The sequence below is a fragment of the Acipenser ruthenus genome, unplaced genomic scaffold (genome assembly GCF_902713425.1).
Source record: "Acipenser ruthenus unplaced genomic scaffold, fAciRut3.2 maternal haplotype, whole genome shotgun sequence".
NCBI lineage: Eukaryota > Metazoa > Chordata > Actinopteri > Acipenseriformes > Acipenseridae > Acipenser > Acipenser ruthenus.
Window position 1 is genome coordinate 16499 of NW_026708306.1, and position 9813 is coordinate 26311.

The window sequence follows — 9813 nt, forward strand, 5'->3', positions numbered from 1 at the left end:
GAAATTTTGGAGGAATCACCCCCAGCTCACTAAACATAAAAGTCATGAAAGCAGAAATGCAATCGCCTGCGGCCACACCACCTTGAATAAGCCTGATCTCGTCTGATCTCAGAAGCTAAGCAATGTTGGGCTTGGTTAGTACTTGGATGGGAGACCACCTGGGAATATCAAGTGCTGCAGGCATTACATTTTTGTAATTACATTTTACAATTGAAATGTGTGGAGGACAAAAGGAAATTTTGGAGGAATCACCCCCAGCTCACTAAACATAAAAGTCATGAAAGCAGAAATGCAATCGCCTGCGGCCACACCACCTTGAATAAGCCTGATCTCGTCTGATCTCAGAAGCTAAGCAATGTTGGGCTTGGTTAGTACTTGGATGGGAGACCACCTGGGAATATCAAGTGCTGCAGGCATTACATTTTTGTAATTACATTTTACAATTGAAATGTGTGGAGGACAAAAGGAAATTTTGGAGGAATCACCCCCAGCTCACTAAACATAAAAGTCATGAAAGCAGAAATGCAATCGCCTGCGGCCACACCACCTTGAATAAGCCTGATCTCGTCTGATCTCAGAAGCTAAGCAATGTTGGGCTTGGTTAGTACTTGGATGGGAGACCACCTGGGAATATCAAGTGCTGCAGGCATTACATTTTACAATTGAAATGTGTGGAGGACAAAAGGAAATTTTGGAGGAATCACCCCCAGCTCACTAAACATAAAAGTCATGAAAGCAGAAATGCAATCGCCTGCGGCCACACCACCTTGAATAAGCCTGATCTCGTCTGATCTCAGAAGCTAAGCAATGTTGGGCTTGGTTAGTACTTGGATGGGAGACCACCTGGGAATATCAAGTGCTGCAGGCATTACATTTTTGTAATTACATTTTACAATTGAAATGTGTGGACGACAAAAGGAAATTTTGGAGGAATCACCCCCAGCTCACTAAACATAAAAGTCATGAAAGCAGAAATGCAATCGCCTGCGGCCACACCACCTTGAATAAGCCTGATCTCGTCTGATCTCAGAAGCTAAGCAATGTTGGGCTTGGTTAGTACTTGGATGGGAGACCACCTGGGAATATCAAGTGCTGCAGGCATTACATTTTTGGCATTACATTTTACAATTGAAATGTGTGGAGGACAAAAGGAAATTTTGGAGGAATCACCCCCAGCTCACTAAACATAAAAGTCATGAAAGCAGAAATGCCATCGCCTGCGGCCACACCACCTTGAATAAGCCTGATCTCGTCTGATCTCAGAAGCTAAGCAATGTTGGGCTTGGTTAGTACTTGGATGGGAGACCACCTGGGAATATCAAGTGCTGCAGGCATTACATTTTAGTAATTACATTTTACAATTGAAATGTGTGGAGGACAAAAGGAAATTTTGGAGGAATCACCCCCAGCTCACTAAACATAAAAGTCATGAAAGCAGAAATGCAATCGCCTGCGGCCACACCACCTTGAATAAGCCTGATCTCGTCTGATCTCAGAAGCTAAGCAACGTTGGGCTTGGTTAGTACTTGGATGGGAGACCACCTGGGAATATCAAGTGCTGCAGGCATTACATTTTACAATTGAAATGTGTGGAGGACAAAAGGAAATTTTGGAGGAATCACCCCCAGCTCACTAAACATAAAAGTCATGAAAGCAGAAATGCAAATGCCTGCGGCCACACCACCTTGAATAAGCCTGATCTCGTCTATTCTCAGAAGCTAAGCAATGTTGGGCTTGGTTAGTACTTGGATGGGAGACCACCTGGGAATATCAAGTGCTGCAGGTATTACATTTTACAATTGAAATGTGTGGAGGACAAAAGGAAATTTTGGAGGAATCACCCCCAGCTCACTAAACATAAAAGTCATGAAAGCAGAAATGCAATCGCCTGCGGCCACACCACCTTGAATAAGCCTGATCTCGTCTGATCTCAGAAGCTAAGCAATGTTGGGCTTGGTTAGTACTTGGATGGGAGACCACCTGGGAATATCAAGTGCTGCAGGCATTACATTTTACAATTGAAATGTGTGGAGGACAAAAGGAAATTTTGGAGCAATCACCCCCAGCTCACTAAACATAAAAGTCATGAAAGCAGAAATGCAATCGCCTGCGGCCACACCACCTTGAATAAGCCTGATCTCGTCTGATCTCAGAAGCTAAGCAATGTTGGGCTTGGTTAGTACTTGGATGGGAGACCACCTGGGAATATCAAGTGCTGCAGGCATTACATTTTTGTAATTACATTTTACAATTGAAATGTGTGGAGGACAAAAGGAAATTTTGGAGGAATCACCCCCAGCTCACTAAACATAAAAGTCATGAAAGCAGAAATGCAATCGCCTGCGGCCACACCACCTTGAATAAGCCTGATCTCGTCTGATCTCAGAAGCTAAGCAATGTTGGGCTTGGTTAGTACTTGGATGGGAGACCACCTGGGAATATCAAGTGCTGCAGGCATTACATTTTACAATAGAAATGTGTGGAGGACAAAAGGAAATTTTGGAGGAATCACCCCCAGCTCACTAAACATAAAAGTCATGAAAACAGAAATGCCATCGCCTGCGGCCACACCACCTTGAATAAGCCTGATCTCGTCTGATCTCAGAAGCTAAGCAATGTTGGGCTTGGTTAGTACTTGGATGGGATACCACCTGGGAATATCAAGTGCTGCAGGCATTACATTTTACAATTGAAATGTGTGGAGGACAAAAGGAAATTTTGGAGGAATCACCCCCAGCTCACTAAACATAAAAGTCATGAAAGCAGAAATGCAATCGCCTGCGGCCACACCACCTTGAATAAGCCTGATCTCGTCTGATCTCAGAAGCTAAGCAATGTTGGGCTTGGTTAGTACTTGGATGGGAGACCACCTGGGAATATCAAGTGCTGCAGGCATTACATTTTAGTAATTACATTTTACAATTGAAATGTGTGCATTTCTGCTTTCATGACTTTTATGTTTAGTGAGCTGGGGGTGATTCCTCCAAAATTTCCTTTTGTCCTCCACACATTTCAATTGTAAAATGTAATTACAAAAATGTAATGCCTGCAGCACTTGATATTCCCAGGTGGTCTCCCATCCAAAAGGAAATTTTGGAGGAATCACCCCCAGCTCACTAAACATAAAAGTCATGAAAGCAGAAATGCAATCGCCTGCGGCCACACCACCTTGAATAAGCCTGATCTCGTCTGATCTCAGAAGCTAAGCAATGTTGGGCTTGGTTAGTACTTGGATGGGAGACCACCTGGGAATATCAAGTGCTGCAGGCATTACATTTTACAATAGAAATGTGTGGAGGACAAAAGGAAATTTTGGAGGAATCACCCCCAGCTCACTAAACATAAAAGTCATGAAAGCAGAAATGCACACATTTCAATTGTAAAATGTAATTACTAAAATGTAATGCCTGCAGCACTTGATATTCCCAGGTGGTCTCCCATCCAAGTACTAACCAAGCCCAACATTGCTTAGCTTCTGAGATCAGACGAGATCAGGCTTATTCAAGGTGGTGTGGCCGCAGGCGATTGCATTTCTGCTTTCATGACTTTTATGTTTAGTGAGCTGGGGGTGATTCCTCCAAAATTTCCTTTTGTCCTCCACACATTTCAATTGTAAAATGTAATTACAAAAATGTAATGCCTGCAGCACTTGATATTCCCAGGTGGTCTCCCATCCAAGTACTAACCAAGCCCAACATTGCTTAGCTTCTGAGATCAGACGAGATCAGGCTTATTCAAGGTGGTGTGGCCGCAGGCGATTGCATTTCTGCTTTCATGACTTTTATGTTTAGTGAGCTGGGGGTGATTCCTCCAAAATTTCCTTTTGTCCTCCACACATTTCAATTGTAAAATGTAATGCCTGCAGCACTTGATATTCCCAGGTGGTCTCCCATCCAAGTACTAACCAAGCCCAACATTGCTTAGCTTCTGAGATCAGACGAGAACAGGCTTATTCAAGGTGGTGTGGCCGCAGGCGATTGCATTTCTGCTTTCATGACTTTTATGTTTAGTGAGCTGGGGGTGATTCCTCCAAAATTTCCTTTTGTCCTCCACACATTTCAATTGTAAAATGTAATGCCTGCAGCACTTGATATTCCCAGGTGGTCTCCCATCCAAGTACTAACCAAGCCCAACATTGCTTAGCTTCTGAGATCAGACGAGAACAGGCTTATTCAAGGTGGTGTGGCCGCAGGCGATTGCATTTCTGCTTTCATGACTTTTATGTTTAGTGAGCTGGGGGTGATTCCTCCAAAATTTCCTTTTCTCCTCAACACATTTCAATTGTAAAATGTAATGCCTGCAGCACTTGATATTCCCAGGTGGTCTCCCATCCAAGTACTAACCAAGCCCAACATTGCTTAGCTTCTGAGATCAGACGAGATCAGGCTTATTCAAGGTGGTGTGGCCGCAGGCGATTGCATTTCTGCTTTCATGACTTTTATGTTTAGTGAGCTGGGGGTGATTCCTCCAAAATTTCCTTTTGTCCTCCACACATTTCAATTGTAAAATGTAATGCCTGCAGCACTTGATATTCCCAGGTGGTCTCCCATCCAAGTACTAACCAAGCCCAACATTGCTTAGCTTCTGAGATCAGACGAGATCAGGCTTATTCAAGGTGGTGTGGCCGCAGGCGATTGCATTTCTGCTTTCATGACTTTTATGTTTAGTGAGCTGGGGGTGATTCCTCCAAAATTTCCTTTTGTCCTCCACACATTTCAATTGTAAAATGTAATTACAAAAATGTAATGCCTGCAGCACTTGATATTCCCAGGTGGTCTCCCATCCAAGTACTAACCAAGCCCAACATTGCTTAGCTTCTGAGATCAGACGAGATCAGGCTTATTCAAGGTGGTGTGGCCGCAGGCGATTGCATTTCTGCTTTCATGACTTTTATGTTTAGTGAGCTGGGGGTGATTCCTCCAAAATTTCCTTTTGTCCTCCACACATTTCAATTGTAAAATGTAATTACAAAAATGTAATGCCTGCAGCACTTGATATTCCCAGGTGGTCTCCCATCCAAGTACTAACCAAGCCCAACATTGCTTAGCTTCTGAGATCAGACGAGATCAGGCTTATTCAAGGTGGTGTGGCCGCAGGCGATTGCATTTCTGCTTTCATGACTTTTATGTTTAGTGAGCTGGGGGTGATTCCTCCAAAATTTCCTTTTGTCCTCCACACATTTCAATTGTAAAATGTAATGCCTGCAGCACTTGATATTCCCAGGTGGTCTCCCACCCAAGTACTAACCAAGCCAAACATTGCTTAGCTTCTGAGATCAGACGAGATCAGGCTTATTCAAGGTGGTGTGGCCGCAGGCGATTGCTGTTCTGCTTTCATGACTTTTATGTTTAGTGAGCTGGGGGTGATTCCTCCAAAATTTCCTTTTGTCCTCCACACATTTCAATTGTAAAATGTAATGCCTGCAGCACTTGATATTCCCAGGTGGTCTCCCATCCAAGTACTAACCAAGCCCAACATTGCTTAGCTTCTGAGATCAGACGAGATCAGGCTTATTCAAGGTGGTGTGGCCGCAGGCGATTGCTGTTCTGCTTTCATGACTTTTATGTTTAGTGAGCTGGGGGTGATTCCTCCAAAATTTCCTTTTGTCCTCCACACATTTCAATTGTAAAATGTAATGCCTGCAGCACTTGATATTCCCAGGTGGTCTCCCATCCAAGTACTAACCAAGCCCAACATTGCTTAGCTTCTGAGATCAGACGAGATCAGGCTTATTCAAGGGGGTGTGGCCGCAGGCGATTGCGTTTCTGCTTTCATGACTTTTATGTTTAGTGAGCTGGGGGTGATTCCTCCAAAATTTCCTTTTGTCCTCCACACATTTCAATTGTAAAATGTAATGCCTGCAGCACTTGATATTCCCAGGTGGTCTCCCATCCAAGTACTAACCAAGCCCAACATTGCTTAGCATCTGAGATCAGACGAGATCAGGCTTATTCAAGGTGGTGTGGCCGCAGGCGATTGCTGTTCTGCTTTCATGACTTTTATGTTTAGTGAGCTGGGGGTGATTCCTCCAAAATTTCCTTTTGTCCTCCACACATTTCAATTGTAAAATGTAATTACAAAAATGTAATGCCTGCAGCACTTGATACTCCCAGGTGGTCTCCCATCCAAGTACTAACCAAGCCCAACATTGCTTAGCTTCTGAGATCAGACGAGATCAGGCTTATTCAAGGTGGTGTGGCCGCAGGCGATTGCATTTCTGCTTTCATGACTTTTATGTTTAGTGAGCTGGGGGTGATTCCTCCAAAATTTCCTTTTGTCCTCCACACATTTCAATTGTAAAATGTAATGCCTGCAGCACTTGATATTCCCAGGTGGTCTCCCATCCAAGTACTAACCAAGCCCAACATTGCTTAGCTTCCGAGATCAGACGAGATCAGGCTTATTCAAGGTGGTGTGGCCGCAGGCGATTGCATTTCTGCTTTCATGACTTTTATGTTTAGTGAGCTGGGGGTGATTCCTCCAAAATTTCCTTTTGTCCTCCACACATTTCAATTGTAAAATGTAATGCCTGCAGCACTTGATATTCCCAGGTGGTCTCCCATCCAAGTACTAACCAAGCCCAACATTGCTTAGCTTCTGAGATCAGACGAGATCAGGCTTATTCAAGGTGGTTTGGCCGCAGGCGATTGCATTTCTGCTTTCATGACTTTTATGTTTAGTGAGCTGGGGGTGATTCCTCCAAAATTTCCTTTTGTCCTCCACACATTTCAATTGTAAAATGTAATGCCTGCAGCACTTGATATTCCCAGGTGGTCTCCCATCCAAGTACTAACCAAGCCCAACTTTGCTTAGCTTCTGAGATCAGACGAGATCAGGCTTATTCAAGGTGGTGTGGCCGCAGGCGATTGCATTTCTGCTTTCATGACTTTTATGTTTAGTGAGCTGGGGGTGATTCCTCCAAAATTTCCTTTTGTCCTCCACACATTTCAATTGTAAAATGTAATGCCTGCAGCACTTGATATTCCCAGGTGGTCTCCCATCCAAGTACTAACCAAGCCCAACATTGCTTAGCTTCTGAGATCAGACGAGATCAGGCTTATTCAAGGTGGTGTGGCCACAGGCGATTGCATTTCTGCTTTCATGACTTTTATGTTTAGTGAGCTGGGGGTGATTCCTCCAAAATTTCCTTTTGTCCTCCACACATTTCAATTGTAAAATGTAATTACAAAAATGTAATGCCTGCAGCACTTGATATTCCCAGGTGGTCTCCCATCCAAGTACTAACCAAGCCCAACATTGCTTAGCTTCTGAGATCAGACGAGATCAGGCTTATTCAAGGTGGTGTGGCCGCAGGCGATTGCATTTCTGCTTTCATGACTTTTATGTTTAGTGAGCTGGGGGTGATTCCTCCAAAATTTCCTTTTGTCCTCCACACATTTCAATTGTAAAATGTAATGCCTGCAGCACTTGATATTCCCAGGTGGTCTCCCATCCAAGTACTAACCAAGCCCAACATTGCTTAGCTTCTGAGATCAGACGAGATCAGGCTTATTCAAGGTGGTGTGGCCGCAGGCGATTGCATTTCTGCTTTCATGACTTTTATGTTTAGTGATCTGGGGGTGATTCCTCCAAAATTTCCTTTTGTCCTCCACACATTTCAATTGTAAAATGTAATGCCTGCAGCACTTGATATTCCCAGGTGGTCTCCCATCCAAGTACTAACCAAGCCCAACATTGCTTAGCTTCTGAGATCAGACGAGATCAGGCTTATTCAAGGTGGTGTGGCCGCAGGCGATTGCTGTTCTGCTTTCATGACTTTTATGTTTAGTGAGCTGGGGGTGATTCCTCCAAAATTTCCTTTTGTCCTCCACACATTTCAATTGTAAAATGTAATTACAAAAATGTAATGCCTGCAGCACTTGATATTCCCAGGTGGTCTCCCATCCAAGTACTAACCAAGCCCAACATTGCTTAGCTTCTGAGATCAGACGAGATCAGGCGAGATCAGGCTTATTCAAGGTGGTGTGGCCGCAGGCGATTGCATTACTGCTTTCATGACTTTTATGTTTAGTGAGCTGGGGTGATTCCTCCAAAATTTCCTTTTGTCCTCCACACATTTCAATTGTAAAATGTAATGCCTGCAGCACTTGATATTCCCAGGTGGTCTCCCATCCAAGTACTAACCAAGCCCAACATTGCTTAGCTTCTGAGATCAGACGAGATCAGGCTTATTCAAGGTGGTGTGGCCGCAGGCGATTGCATTTCTGCTTTCATAACTTTTATGTTTAGTGAGCTGGGGGTGATTCCTCCAAAATTTCCTTTTGTCCTCCACACATTTCAATTGTAAAATGTAATGCCTGCAGCACTTGATATTCCCAGGTGGTCTCCCATCCAAGTACTAACCAAGACCAACATTGCTTAGCTTCTGAGATCAGACGAGATCAGGCTTATTCAAGGTGGTGTGGCCGCAGGCGATTGCATTTCTGCTTTCATGACTTTTATGTTTAGTGAGCTGGGGGTGATTCCTCCAAAATTTCCTTTTGTCCTCTGTCACGGGTGACCCCGAACCAACTATTATATGTAATAAGACATTGGATCCCTTCGCCTGGAGGGTCTCAGTGGCTAGAGTTCACGGTTCCTCGATTGAGTCAGATTCAGTTGTATTAAGTTTGTCCACTGATGATGCGGAGGAGAATAAATGCTGGGTGCCTGCTGACATGAACAATAGTGAGTTCTGGCCTCCCACTGTGTTCTGGATGGATGGCATACCCCCTAAGGTATCTCTGTGCGAGCAGAAGGAGATGCGTGATAAAAACATGTACAGGTCCAGAATGCTTGTGAGAGGCACAGAGTTAGCCCTGGTTCATGAAATAAGAAGTGATTCTCTTGTTGTGTGTGACTGTGGCAGATGCAGAGGTGAATCACCCCGGACTGGGCCTAAGCCATGTCCAGCCTGCAGTCATTTAGTGAAACATTGTCGAATCTTGTTTGAGTGTGATGATTCCGAGGGGCTTTCTTTCTCTCATTTGAATGTAAATCCCAGAGATGTAAAAAGAGTTGAGTGTATGGATTGTGAGAGCGGCCACCTGGTAAAATGGGCACATCTAGGTAAATTAGAATGTGAGGAAGGTGTCCCTATTAAGCGTGTACAAGTGTCTTGTAGGTATAAAGTCAATACCATGGCGACCCACACCTGTGATGCCAAACGCTGGATAAAGGGGCCTGTGGTGGTTTTCGCTGAGCCAACCAGGGACGAACCCAGAACAGAAATGGAGTCCTGCTGGGAACGAGCTGAAGCCTTGGACATGGATTGGATGATTTAAATATATTAATGAAATGCATGTACTATAATCATTTGTAAATGTTTAGTAGTTTTTAGTTTGTATGTGTAATATTCAATAGTTTTAGTTTATAGCCATTGCTGTAAGAATGCTTTCTCTGTATGACCTTTTAACTGGAGCCGGGACTGCCTGACACTCTAACTCAGTCAGCTCTAAACCGTCTCTTATCAAGATGGGCATAGCTCCAGAATAGGGTGCTGAGATTTCTATTGAAACTTTCTAGCCTGAATAACAGAATAATGCTATATTACTAAATACATGTTAACATGCTTGTTCTAAGTGATATAGATTGTTGTGGTAACATATAATCATAGGTAGTGATAATTATTGTTAGTATGAGATACTATGAACAATGTTTATGTATAAGATCATATGATTCACTTTGCTTAATATGATAGTATACCTGAAGCTCTTTTTTACCAAGATGAGCATGGTTAAAAACTAAGTCCTAATTCAATGAAAAGAATTACTGTGTGCTTGCATTCAAGAATTATAACTTCTGAATATAAAG

The 9813-nt window shown here is 43.5% G+C and overlaps 35 non-coding genes and 2 pseudogenes across 35 annotated transcripts; 14 read left to right on the top strand and 23 right to left on the bottom strand.

Moving 5' to 3' along the window:
* The first annotated feature begins 64 nt into the window (after positions 1-64).
* Positions 65-183, top strand: LOC131730592 (5S ribosomal RNA). Its single transcript, XR_009324120.1, has one exon. It is a non-coding gene; the product is annotated as a 5S ribosomal RNA (ribosomal RNA).
* A 114-nt stretch (positions 184-297) lies between these two features.
* Positions 298-416, top strand: LOC131730593 (5S ribosomal RNA). The gene has a single exon (XR_009324121.1). It is a non-coding gene; the product is annotated as a 5S ribosomal RNA (ribosomal RNA).
* Positions 417-530: 114 nt separating this feature from the next.
* On the top strand, positions 531-649 carry LOC131730594 (5S ribosomal RNA). Its single transcript, XR_009324122.1, has one exon. It is a non-coding gene; the product is annotated as a 5S ribosomal RNA (ribosomal RNA).
* A 100-nt stretch (positions 650-749) lies between these two features.
* LOC131730595 (5S ribosomal RNA) lies at positions 750-868 on the top strand. Its single transcript, XR_009324123.1, has one exon. It is a non-coding gene; the product is annotated as a 5S ribosomal RNA (ribosomal RNA).
* A 114-nt stretch (positions 869-982) lies between these two features.
* LOC131730596 (5S ribosomal RNA) lies at positions 983-1101 on the top strand. Its single transcript, XR_009324124.1, has one exon. It is a non-coding gene; the product is annotated as a 5S ribosomal RNA (ribosomal RNA).
* Positions 1102-1215: 114 nt separating this feature from the next.
* LOC131730597 (5S ribosomal RNA) lies at positions 1216-1334 on the top strand. The gene has a single exon (XR_009324125.1). It is a non-coding gene; the product is annotated as a 5S ribosomal RNA (ribosomal RNA).
* A 114-nt stretch (positions 1335-1448) lies between these two features.
* On the top strand, positions 1449-1567 carry LOC131730826 (5S ribosomal RNA). Its single transcript, XR_009324350.1, has one exon. It is a non-coding gene; the product is annotated as a 5S ribosomal RNA (ribosomal RNA).
* A 100-nt stretch (positions 1568-1667) lies between these two features.
* On the top strand, positions 1668-1786 carry LOC131730880 (5S ribosomal RNA; annotated as a pseudogene).
* Positions 1787-1886: 100 nt separating this feature from the next.
* On the top strand, positions 1887-2005 carry LOC131730598 (5S ribosomal RNA). The gene has a single exon (XR_009324126.1). It is a non-coding gene; the product is annotated as a 5S ribosomal RNA (ribosomal RNA).
* Positions 2006-2105: 100 nt separating this feature from the next.
* Positions 2106-2224, top strand: LOC131730600 (5S ribosomal RNA). Its single transcript, XR_009324128.1, has one exon. It is a non-coding gene; the product is annotated as a 5S ribosomal RNA (ribosomal RNA).
* Positions 2225-2338: 114 nt separating this feature from the next.
* Positions 2339-2457, top strand: LOC131730601 (5S ribosomal RNA). The gene has a single exon (XR_009324129.1). It is a non-coding gene; the product is annotated as a 5S ribosomal RNA (ribosomal RNA).
* Positions 2458-2557: 100 nt separating this feature from the next.
* Positions 2558-2676, top strand: LOC131730843 (5S ribosomal RNA). The gene has a single exon (XR_009324367.1). It is a non-coding gene; the product is annotated as a 5S ribosomal RNA (ribosomal RNA).
* A 100-nt stretch (positions 2677-2776) lies between these two features.
* On the top strand, positions 2777-2895 carry LOC131730602 (5S ribosomal RNA). The gene has a single exon (XR_009324130.1). It is a non-coding gene; the product is annotated as a 5S ribosomal RNA (ribosomal RNA).
* Positions 2896-3151: 256 nt separating this feature from the next.
* LOC131730603 (5S ribosomal RNA) lies at positions 3152-3270 on the top strand. The gene has a single exon (XR_009324131.1). It is a non-coding gene; the product is annotated as a 5S ribosomal RNA (ribosomal RNA).
* Positions 3271-3404: 134 nt separating this feature from the next.
* Positions 3405-3523, bottom strand: LOC131730604 (5S ribosomal RNA). Its single transcript, XR_009324132.1, has one exon. It is a non-coding gene; the product is annotated as a 5S ribosomal RNA (ribosomal RNA).
* A 114-nt stretch (positions 3524-3637) lies between these two features.
* LOC131730605 (5S ribosomal RNA) lies at positions 3638-3756 on the bottom strand. The gene has a single exon (XR_009324133.1). It is a non-coding gene; the product is annotated as a 5S ribosomal RNA (ribosomal RNA).
* A 100-nt stretch (positions 3757-3856) lies between these two features.
* LOC131730857 (5S ribosomal RNA) lies at positions 3857-3975 on the bottom strand. The gene has a single exon (XR_009324381.1). It is a non-coding gene; the product is annotated as a 5S ribosomal RNA (ribosomal RNA).
* A 100-nt stretch (positions 3976-4075) lies between these two features.
* LOC131730858 (5S ribosomal RNA) lies at positions 4076-4194 on the bottom strand. Its single transcript, XR_009324382.1, has one exon. It is a non-coding gene; the product is annotated as a 5S ribosomal RNA (ribosomal RNA).
* A 100-nt stretch (positions 4195-4294) lies between these two features.
* Positions 4295-4413, bottom strand: LOC131730606 (5S ribosomal RNA). The gene has a single exon (XR_009324134.1). It is a non-coding gene; the product is annotated as a 5S ribosomal RNA (ribosomal RNA).
* A 100-nt stretch (positions 4414-4513) lies between these two features.
* On the bottom strand, positions 4514-4632 carry LOC131730607 (5S ribosomal RNA). The gene has a single exon (XR_009324135.1). It is a non-coding gene; the product is annotated as a 5S ribosomal RNA (ribosomal RNA).
* A 114-nt stretch (positions 4633-4746) lies between these two features.
* LOC131730608 (5S ribosomal RNA) lies at positions 4747-4865 on the bottom strand. The gene has a single exon (XR_009324136.1). It is a non-coding gene; the product is annotated as a 5S ribosomal RNA (ribosomal RNA).
* A 114-nt stretch (positions 4866-4979) lies between these two features.
* On the bottom strand, positions 4980-5098 carry LOC131730609 (5S ribosomal RNA). Its single transcript, XR_009324137.1, has one exon. It is a non-coding gene; the product is annotated as a 5S ribosomal RNA (ribosomal RNA).
* A 100-nt stretch (positions 5099-5198) lies between these two features.
* LOC131730866 (5S ribosomal RNA) lies at positions 5199-5317 on the bottom strand. The gene has a single exon (XR_009324390.1). It is a non-coding gene; the product is annotated as a 5S ribosomal RNA (ribosomal RNA).
* Positions 5318-5417: 100 nt separating this feature from the next.
* On the bottom strand, positions 5418-5536 carry LOC131730611 (5S ribosomal RNA). Its single transcript, XR_009324139.1, has one exon. It is a non-coding gene; the product is annotated as a 5S ribosomal RNA (ribosomal RNA).
* Positions 5537-5636: 100 nt separating this feature from the next.
* On the bottom strand, positions 5637-5755 carry LOC131730833 (5S ribosomal RNA). The gene has a single exon (XR_009324356.1). It is a non-coding gene; the product is annotated as a 5S ribosomal RNA (ribosomal RNA).
* Positions 5756-5855: 100 nt separating this feature from the next.
* On the bottom strand, positions 5856-5974 carry LOC131730848 (5S ribosomal RNA). Its single transcript, XR_009324372.1, has one exon. It is a non-coding gene; the product is annotated as a 5S ribosomal RNA (ribosomal RNA).
* A 114-nt stretch (positions 5975-6088) lies between these two features.
* LOC131730829 (5S ribosomal RNA) lies at positions 6089-6207 on the bottom strand. The gene has a single exon (XR_009324353.1). It is a non-coding gene; the product is annotated as a 5S ribosomal RNA (ribosomal RNA).
* A 100-nt stretch (positions 6208-6307) lies between these two features.
* On the bottom strand, positions 6308-6426 carry LOC131730834 (5S ribosomal RNA). The gene has a single exon (XR_009324357.1). It is a non-coding gene; the product is annotated as a 5S ribosomal RNA (ribosomal RNA).
* A 100-nt stretch (positions 6427-6526) lies between these two features.
* Positions 6527-6645, bottom strand: LOC131730822 (5S ribosomal RNA). Its single transcript, XR_009324346.1, has one exon. It is a non-coding gene; the product is annotated as a 5S ribosomal RNA (ribosomal RNA).
* Positions 6646-6745: 100 nt separating this feature from the next.
* LOC131730695 (5S ribosomal RNA) lies at positions 6746-6864 on the bottom strand. Its single transcript, XR_009324222.1, has one exon. It is a non-coding gene; the product is annotated as a 5S ribosomal RNA (ribosomal RNA).
* A 100-nt stretch (positions 6865-6964) lies between these two features.
* On the bottom strand, positions 6965-7083 carry LOC131730831 (5S ribosomal RNA). Its single transcript, XR_009324355.1, has one exon. It is a non-coding gene; the product is annotated as a 5S ribosomal RNA (ribosomal RNA).
* A 114-nt stretch (positions 7084-7197) lies between these two features.
* LOC131730612 (5S ribosomal RNA) lies at positions 7198-7316 on the bottom strand. The gene has a single exon (XR_009324140.1). It is a non-coding gene; the product is annotated as a 5S ribosomal RNA (ribosomal RNA).
* A 100-nt stretch (positions 7317-7416) lies between these two features.
* On the bottom strand, positions 7417-7535 carry LOC131730613 (5S ribosomal RNA). The gene has a single exon (XR_009324141.1). It is a non-coding gene; the product is annotated as a 5S ribosomal RNA (ribosomal RNA).
* A 100-nt stretch (positions 7536-7635) lies between these two features.
* Positions 7636-7754, bottom strand: LOC131730614 (5S ribosomal RNA). The gene has a single exon (XR_009324142.1). It is a non-coding gene; the product is annotated as a 5S ribosomal RNA (ribosomal RNA).
* A 114-nt stretch (positions 7755-7868) lies between these two features.
* Positions 7869-7997, bottom strand: LOC131730875 (5S ribosomal RNA; annotated as a pseudogene).
* Positions 7998-8096: 99 nt separating this feature from the next.
* On the bottom strand, positions 8097-8215 carry LOC131730615 (5S ribosomal RNA). The gene has a single exon (XR_009324143.1). It is a non-coding gene; the product is annotated as a 5S ribosomal RNA (ribosomal RNA).
* A 100-nt stretch (positions 8216-8315) lies between these two features.
* LOC131730849 (5S ribosomal RNA) lies at positions 8316-8434 on the bottom strand. Its single transcript, XR_009324373.1, has one exon. It is a non-coding gene; the product is annotated as a 5S ribosomal RNA (ribosomal RNA).
* Between the last annotated feature and the right edge of the window lie 1379 nt (positions 8435-9813).